Source organism: Pan paniscus, chromosome 5 (assembly GCF_029289425.2).
Source record: "Pan paniscus chromosome 5, NHGRI_mPanPan1-v2.0_pri, whole genome shotgun sequence".
Classification (NCBI taxonomy): Eukaryota; Metazoa; Chordata; class Mammalia; order Primates; family Hominidae; genus Pan; species Pan paniscus.
In genome coordinates this window covers 130,976,782-130,986,692 of record NC_073254.2, presented here as the reverse complement: position 1 = coordinate 130,986,692, position 9,911 = coordinate 130,976,782, and positions in this window count along the sequence as shown.

Sequence of the window (9,911 nt, the reverse complement as noted above, 5' to 3'; positions counted from 1 at the left end):
TCCGGGGACGGCCTCGTAGAGGGCGTCTAGAGGCGCTGGCGGCCATCTTGATTGGAATCGCGCCCTGTTCTCTTGGTTACGGATTTTTGCCCCGGCTCTTTCCTGGAGTTACAGGTGCGAGGTAATACTTTTAAGTAACACTGGCCGGGCGTGGTGCCTCACGCCTGTAATCCCAGGATTTTGGGAGGCCCAGGCGGGCGGATTACCTGATAACAGGAGTTCGAGACCAGCCTGGCCAACATGGCGAAACCCCGTCTCTACTAAAAATACAAAAATTAGCCGGGCGTGGTGGCGGGCGCCTCTAACCCCAGCTACTCGGGAGGCTGAGGCAGGGAGAACTGCTTGAACCCGGGAGGCGGAGGTTGCACTGAGCGGAGATCGCGCCACTGCACTCCAGCCTGGGTGACAGAGCGAGACTCCGTCTCAAAAATAAAATAAAAATAAAATAAAATAACATAGACCCTCGCAGTTTGATGTACGCGCTAGTGTGTATACCTGGAGTCAGGTATTCAGAAACCAGATTTTATTCTTCAAGGAATCCCAGGATGCTAGAAAGGTTGATTGATTGCACGGTAGGTACTCACATAAGCACTAAAAACATTGATGTGAAAGGGGCACTATTGACAACTGTGCGATCTGTGTGACAGAGTTTATGACTACCACAGTTGCCTAGTACATAAAAGATGCGCAGAAAATGTACTTCTGATCGTGATTTTTCCCCAGTTTTTAAGTTACCATATAATTCACATACCATAAAATGTACCCCTTTACAGTGTACAATTCAGTGATTTTTGGTGTATTCACAAAGATGTGCAAATATCACCACTAATTCCAGAATATTTAATCACCTCAAAAAGAACCCCCCTGACACACACACCCAGTAGCAGTCCATGCCCCACTTCCCCCTCCTGCCAGCCCTTGGCAACCAATAATCTACTTTATGTTCAATGGATTTGCCTATTCTGAACATACATAAATGGTTTCGTGCAACGTATGGCCTTTTGTGTTTGACTTCTTTCACTATCTTTTTGAGGTTCATACATGTTGTAGCGTGGATCAGTACTTCCATTTTGTTAGGACTGAATAATATTCCTTTGTATGGATATACCACATTTTGTTTATCCATTTATCAACCTGGGTACTTTTTTTATTTTAGACATAGTCTTGCTCTGTCGCCAGGGCTGAAGTGCAGTGGTGCGATCTTGGCTTACTGCGCCATCCGCCTCCCAGGTTCAAGCAGTTCTGCCTCAGCCTCCCAAGTAGCTGGGATTACATGCACGCACCACCACACCTTGCTAACTTTTGTATTTTTTAGTAGAGACAGGGTTTCACCATGTTGGCCAGGCTGGTCTTGAACTTCTGAGCTCAGGTAATCCACCCGCCTCGGCCTCTCAAAGTGCTAGGAATACAGGCGTGAGCTACTGTACCCGGCAGCTTATGTACATTTGAATGGTTCCCATTTTTTGGCTATTATGGATTATGCTGCTTTGTGTTTTTTTGTTTTGTTTTGTTTTGCTTTGCTTTGTTTTGTTTCTGAGACAGAGTCTCACTCTGTCACACAGGCTGGAGTGCAGTGATGCAATCTCAGCTTACTGCAACCTCCGTCTCCTGGGTTCAAGTGATTCTAGTGCCTCAGCCTCTCGAATAGCTGGGACCACAAGCGCGTGCCACCACACCCAGCTGCTTTGAATATTAGTGTACAAATTTTTGTGTGGACGTATATTTTCAATTCTCTAGGAGAAAAATTGCTGGGTCATATGCTGACTCTTAAGTGTAACATTTTGAGGCACTGGTAAACTGCTTCCAAAGCACCTGCACCGCTTAAATTCCCATGAGCAATGTAAGAGAGTTTGGTATTAGTTTCCTATTTCTGTTGTAACAAATTATCACACATTTATTATTTTATACTTCAGGAAGTTAGAAGTCTGAAATCAGTTTTGCAGGTCTAAAATGTAGGCCGGAAGCAGTGGCTCACACCTGTACCCAGCACTTTGGGAGGCTGAGGTGGGCGGATCACGAGGTCAGGAGATCAAGACCATCCTGGCTAACACCGTGAAACCCGATCTCTACTAAAAATACAAAAAATCAGCCAGGCGTGGTGGCACGCCTCTAGTCCCAGCTACTTGGGAAGCTGGGGCAAGAGAATCACTGGAACCCGGGAGGTGGAGGTTGCGGTAAGCTGAGATTGCACCACTGCACTCCAGTCTGGGCAACAGAGTAAGACTCCGTCTCTTAAGTAAATAAATAAATAAATAAATAAAATGAAGAAGTCAGTAGGACTACATTCCACCTGGAGGCTTCAGGGGAGAATCGGTTTCTTGGCTTTTTCCAGCTCCTATAGACTGTCTGCATACTTTGGCATTTCTCCATCTTCAAAGATCATCAGTTGAACTTCTCCTTCCATTGTCACATCTTTTTCTCTGATGCTCTGACACTCCTAACTCCCTCTTAATAAAACCCTTGTGATTCCATGGGCATCACCTGGATAATCCATGATAATCTCAAGATCCTTAATCCTATAGCAAATTCCTTCTGGGCATATAAAATAACATATTCACAGATACCTGGGGGTTCTCAACATCTTTGGGCTGGGAGTTGAAGGAAGCATTGTTGTATCTACCAAAGGTTCCAATTTCTCCACTCCTCACCAAAACTTAGCACTGTCCATCTGTTTTATTAAGCCATCCTAACGGATATGAGTGGTATCTCATTGTGATTTTCATTTCCTTGATGGCAAATGATGGTGAGCATGTTTTCATGTGCTGATTGATTACCCATTTTTATATCTTCTTTGGAAAAATGCCTATCCAAATCCTTTGCCCAGTTTTTAAATTGGGTTGTCCTTTTATTGTTGAGTTCTAATATTTTCTCATGTATTCTAGATATAAGTCCCTTACCTGATATATAATTTGCAAATATTTATCCCATTTAGTAGGCGTTATCTTGTTGTTAATGTCCTTTTCAGCACAGATCTTTTGAACTTTGTTGAAGCCCAGTTTACCTATCTTTTCCTTTTGTTGCCTGTGCTTTTGGTATCATATCTAAGAAGCCATTCCCTATTCCAACATCACAAAGATTTACCCTATGTCTTCTTTCAAACATTTTTAATTGCAGCTCTTATATTTAAGCCTTTGGTCCATTTTTATTTTGATATATGGTGTGAGATAGGAGTTCAACTTTATTCTTTTGTATATGGACATCCAGTTGTCCCAGCATCATTTGTTGAAAAGATTATTCTTTCTCCATTGAATTGTCTTAGCATCCTTTTGCAATATCAATCGACCATAATTGTAAGGGTTTATTTCTGGACCCACAATTCTATTTAATTGATCTGTCTGGTTTTCATTATGCTAGATCCACACCTTTGATTACCATGTATCATTGTAGTAAGTTTTGAAACTAAGAAATGTGACTTTTATGATTTTGCTCTTTTGCAAGATTGAATTTCCATATGAATTTTAGGGTCAATTTCTCAATTTCTGCAACAAAGGCAGCTTGGATTTTTCTTTTCTTTTTTTTTATGTTATTTTATCAATTGATTTTTTTTTTGAGATACAGTCTCCCTTTGTTGCCCAGACTGGAGTGCAATGGTGTGAACACAGCTCACTGCAGCCTTGACCTGGGCTCAAACAGTGCTCTCACCTCAGCCTCCCGAGTAGCTGAAATCACAGGCATGCACCACCACGTCTCGCTAATTTTTAAATTTTTTATAGGGATGGGGTCTCATGTTGCCCAGGCTAATCTCAAACTGCTAGGCTCAAGCAATCCCCTTGCCTCAGCCTCCCAAAGTGTTCAGATTATAGAAGTGAGCCACAGCACCCGGCCTGACTTCTTTTCCTAGTTTGTTGAATGCTTTTTATCATGCAAGTGTGTTGGATTTTGTGTGTGCTTTTTCTGCATCTATTCAGATGATCATGTTGTTTTGTCCTTTATTCTATTAACATTTTGTATTACACTGATTTTCATATGTCCAACCAACCTTATATTCTTGGAATCAATCCTATTTGGTCATGGTGTATGATCCTTTTTATATGTTACTGGGTTCAGTTTGTTGATAGTTTGCTGAGGATTTTTGTGTCTATATTCATCATATTGGCCTGTAGTTTTCTAGTGGAATCTTTGTTTGGCTTTGGTATTGGATTAATACTGGCCTAATAGATTCAGATGGGATGTATTCCCTCCTCTTTAGTTTTTTGGAAAAGTTTGTGATGTCTGCTGTTAAGTGGCAGGACTGGTGGTGATGTTAGTGAGATTTTGCAGTGGTTATTAAGGATTTTTTTTTTTTTTTTGAGATGGAGTCTCACTCTGTCACCCAGGCCTGGAGTGCAGTGGTGCGATCTCAGCTCACTGCAACCTCCGCCTCCCAGATTCAAGCGATTCTCCTGCCTCAGCCTCCCTAGTAGCTGAGACTACAGGCGCCCACCACAACACCTGGCTAATTTTTGTATTTTTAGCAGAGACGGGGTTTCATCATATTGGCCAGGCTGGTCTTGAACTCCTGACCTTGTGATCCACCTGCCTCGGCCTCCCAAAGTGCTGGGATAACAGGCGTGAGCCACCGCACCTGGCTAAGAATTTTTTTTTTCAGTAAAACTTTATTAACCCACTCATTATTATCAGAATACAAATAGGAGTACACTGCACAGTGAAGAATTTGCATAGCAAATGAATGACATGAACAAAATATTCAGAAGTGTCACACACTTAAATTGATTAATTCAAGTATTTATTTTCGTGAAAATAATTTGTGAATGGCATGGTCCCTATCATTCTCCCCTTAATAACTTTTCAGTAACATGTTGTACTGACATGTTCAGTAATTGTTGTAAGTTAATACAATTGTATTTCATTTATCCTTAAATTGTAGTTGTTTTGATATATACATGTAATTTGAACTGGCCTCTCATGAAAAAATTCCAAATGAGTATTTAACAGTACAAAGTTACTAATCACCATTTAAAAAAATGTACGATACAGCTGAGTAAAAGTATAGAAAATATTGTTATATTTTATAAATCTAAATATAGGTCAAGTTATTCTTGACAAATTCTTTGGAAAGAAGCTAATGCAAACAAATACTAGAGCAGCACCCCCTATAAGAAAGTACATGGTCCTTAGCACTTTGGGAGGCCAAGGCAGGCAGATCTCCTGAGGTCAGGAGTCCAAGACCAGTCTGGTCAACATGGTGAAACCCAGCCTCCACCAAAAACACAAAAATCAGCCAGGCATGCTGGCAGGAGCCTGTAATCCCAGCCACCCAGGAGGCTGCGGCAGGACCAGCTAAGAATCTTTAAATAGGGAGATTATCTTGGATTTTGCAGATGAGCACCAATCTAATGACAATGGACTTTATAAGAGGGAGGCAGAAGTTTAAGAGTCAGAGAAGGAAATGTGATAATGGAAGCAGAGGTCAGAGTGAGAGAGATAAGATGTAATGCAGCTGGCTTTGAATATGGAGGAAGGAGCTACAAACCAAGGAATTCAGGCAGCCTCTAGAACCTGGAAAAAGCAAGGAAAGAGATCTTGATTTTAGCCCCATAACACTGGAACTTACAATTGTTTTTTGTCTTTTTTTTTTTTTTTTGAGATGGAGTCTCACTCTGTTGCTTAGGCTGGAGTGTGCAGTGGCATGATCTCAGCTCACTGCAACCTCTGCCTCCTGGGTTCAAGCAATCCTCCTGCCTCAGCCTCCTGAGTAGCTAGGATTACAGGCATGGACCACCATGCCCGGCTAATTTTTTTTGTATTTTTAGTAGAGAACGGGGTTTCACCATGTTGGCCAGGCCTGTCTCAAACTCCTGACCTTGGCCTCCCAAAGTGCTGGGATTACAGGCGTTAGCCACCACGCCCAGCCTTGAACTAAGAATTTGACCTCCAGAACTGTAAGATAATAAATTGATGTTGTTTTAAGCCACTAAGTTTGTGGTGATTTGTTACAGCAATAGTGGAAAATAATACAGTTTCCAAATGGGAGCATGAAATAAGAGTACAAAATAAAATTTTTCATACATGATAGTAAAAGAGATCTTATTTTGCATCTGAGAAAACTAGAACCTCTACTATTTTCACCTTCTTATTAATGATACACAAGTATGGCCGGGCTCCGTGGATCACACCTGTAATCCCAGCACTTTGGAAGGCTGAGGGAGGTGGATCTCCTAAGCTCAGGAGTTCAAAACCAGCCTAAGCAACATGGTGCAACCCCATCTCCACCAAAAAATACAAAAAATTAGCTGGGCGTCATGGCCATGTGCCTGTGGTCCCAGCTACTTGGGAGGCTGTGGTAGGAGGATCACTTGAGCCTGGGAGGCAGAGGTTGCAGTGAGCAGAGATCGTGCCACTGCACTCCAACCTTGGTGACAGTGTGAGACTCTGTTTCAAAAAAAAAAAAAAAAGATGCATGTGTATGGCTGCCTTGAACCCATATACCAACTATCAGTAACTACCAGCTACAAATTGACATTAACAAAGGTGTATATTTACTTTGTACTGTATTAATAAAGTAAAATGTACTTATAGGCAATTTTATAAACAGCATTTTCTCATTCCACAGGGAAATAATGGTCAAAGTCATAAAATATAGCAAATTCATCTCCAAAATCAATACAAACATTTCTGGAAGATAATTCCATGTAAACCTTAGACATATTAGGAAAGTTGAATATTTTCACATAAGCTATTGGAACAAGAGGAAATAAGAAGAGATTCTAAAAAATTAAAAACTGCTGCTATACGAATAGAAAAGTATATGTCGTCAGTAGTTTCACTGAGCTGGCTGTCTATCCATAAATTTATGATCAGCTGTGCAGTACATAATGAATAAATGAGTGGAGGTGCAAACATTTTTTTTTGAGACGGAGTCTCGCTCTGTTGCCCAGGTTGGAGTGCAGTGGCGTGATCTCGGCTCACTGCAACCTCCGCCTCCTGGGTTCAAGCGATTCTTCTGCCCCAGCCTCCTGAGTAGCTGGGACTACAGGCGCATGCCACCACGCCCGGCTAATTTTTTTGTATTTTTAGTAGAGACAGGGTTTCACTGTGTTAGCCAGGATGGTCTCGATCTCCTGACCTCATGATCCACCTGCCTTGACCTCCCAAAGTGCTGGGATTACAGGCGTGAGCCACCGTGCCCAGCTGCAAACATTTTTTATAATGGGCTTAAGGAATAATTCTCCATGATGCACCTTAACAATACAATCTTTTTTTTTTTTTTTTTTTTTTTTTGAGACGGAGTCTCACTCTGTCGCCCAGGCTGGAGCACAGTGGTGCAATCTCGGCTCACTGCAAGCTCTGCCTCCCGGGCTCACGCCATTCTACTGCCTCAGCCTCCGGAGTAGCTGGGACTACAGGCACCTGCCGTGATGCCCGGCTAATTTTTTTGTATTTTTTACACGGGGTTTCACCGTGTTACCCAGGATGGTCTCGATCTCCTGACCTTGTGATCCGCCTGCCTCGGCCTCCCAAAATGCTGGGATTACAGGTGTGAGACACTGCGCCCGGCTTTTTTTTTTTTTTTTTTTTTTTTTTTTTTGAGACAGGTTTTGCTCTATTGCCCAGGCTGGAATGTAGGGGCATGATCACAGCTCATTGCAGCCTTGACCTCCCTGGGCTCAGGTGATCCTCCTACCTCAGCCTCCTGAGTAGCTGCAACTGCAGGTGTGCAACACCACGCCCAGCTAATTTTTATGTTTTTTGTAGAGATGGGGTTTCTCCATGTTGACCAGGCTGGTCTCAAACTCCTGGGCTCGAGCAATCTGCCTACCTTGACTTCGGCCTCCCAAAGTGCTGGGATTACAGACGTGAGCCACTGCGCCCAGGCAACAATATGATCCTTTTAAATTGAAAAGTATTATTTGTCAACAAAAGCAATCCACTGCATTCAGTGTCAAAAGTAGTACTTAGTGGGAGGCTGAGGCAGGCAGATGGCTTGAGCCCGGGAGCTCAAGACCAGGCTGGGCAACTGGCCAAACCCCTTCTCTATTTTTTAAAAATAATATTACTTAATTTTTTTTTAAAAGTAGTACTTATTGTGATAGCTATACAGGGACTCTGGTTCTAACATTAGCTTTTAAGTAATCCTAGTGAGTTACTAAGGCAATTAAATGGCAAAGAAATTCATAAATGAAATTCTAGTCTCACAAAATATTACATAGTTAAAAAATAAGACTTTATTTTACTAAATTTGAAACACTTATAAATAGGTAAGGAGCTTAACATGTATAATGTTTTCATCAGAATTTAAGGTTTTATTTTCCTCTTCAATTTAAGGTAGAACTACACTATCGTGTAGATAAGTTTCTTTTGCAAGATTACAAATCTCAAGAATATTCCACTTCTTTATACTTTTAATAGAGATGAGGTCTTGCTATCTTGCCCAGGCTGGTCTTGAACTCCTAGTTTAGGCAGTCCTCCTGCTTTGGCCTCCCAAAGTCTGGGATTACAGGCATAAGCCACCACGCCTGGCCTACTTTTTAATATTTTTCATGTTTTCTAAAATACATATGTATCAGGCCGGGTGTGGTGGCTTACGCTTGTAATCCCAGCACTTTGGAAGGCCAAGGCGGGTGGATCACTTGAGGTCAGGAGTTGGAGACCAGCCTGGCCAACATGGTGAAACCCCGTCTCTACTAAAAATACAAAAAATTAGCCAGGCATGATTGTGCACGCCTGTAATTCCAGCTACACGGGAGGCTGAGGCAGGAGAATTGCTTGAATCCAGGAGGCAGAGGTTGCACTGAGCCGAGATTGTGCCATTGCACTTCAGCCTGGGCGACAGAGAGAAGACTCCATCTCAAAAAATAAAAATAAATAAATAAAATACATATGTATCAATTAGTATTATGTTTGGCTATTACAGAGAGTGACCTAACCAAGAGAGTAGCTTATTTCTCTCTTAGGTAGAAAGTGGCAAAGCCTCTGCCTTCTCTGCCTAAACAGCAGCAATAGCTACAGGTTTGGAAAGACATTCACAATCACAGGACCCCAACAAGCCTTGTGGAACCCAATCTGGCACCCAGCTCACTTAGTATTCCAGGATACAGAACAAGGAACAGCACAGCAACACAGCAGCATGAGACTTATTTCTGCAGGAGTCTTTACTCCAGCCTCCCAAGTGTCAGCTGAGGGGTAAAGAAACAAGATCATTTTCGGTGGGTGCAGAAGCCACCTGGCTTAGAAGCTTTATGCTCCAGAAAAACCAATTCCTGTTGAAACAGTACATGAGTATTGCTTCCAGAAATATTTGCAATAAGGAACACCACACTTAAGGAATCCCAAAGCCCATGTTTTGAATGGGCATTTGTAGTACGTGTTAGTCTTCCTGGTCCAGATAGTTTACCAATAAGGTGTCTTTTTTTTTTTTTTTTTTTTTTGAGACACAGTCCTGCCCTGTAGTACAGTGGCATGGTGTGATCTCGGGTCACTGCAACCTCCACCTCCTAGGCTCAAGCAATCCTCTTGCCTCAGCCTCCTAAGTAACTAGGACTACAGGCACGCACCACCATGCCCAGCTACTTTTTTGTGTGTTTTTTTAGAGAGGGTTTTGCCATGCCACTCAGGCTGGTCTCGAACTCCTGGATTCAAGTGATCCACCCATCTTGGCCTCCCAAAGTGCTAGGATTACAAGTGTGAGCCACCGTGCCCAGCTAAGGGCTCATTTTTAATCATAAACAATATTGCCTAATATTACAGCTGACATTCCATTATTACCTTGCCTAGTAGGTTTCCAGAGAAACAGTGCTGAAAGCCAAATTGGAGGTCATTTCACCAGGGAGAGAGAAAGGATTTTATTAACCCTTTACTCATAGCAGTACTGGGTAATCTCACAGTATCAGGACCCAGTCTTCTATATTGCTGCTCTGCCATTCATGACTTCTATTTCCAAAGTTACTTTGAAGTCCAAGAATGCTGCTGGA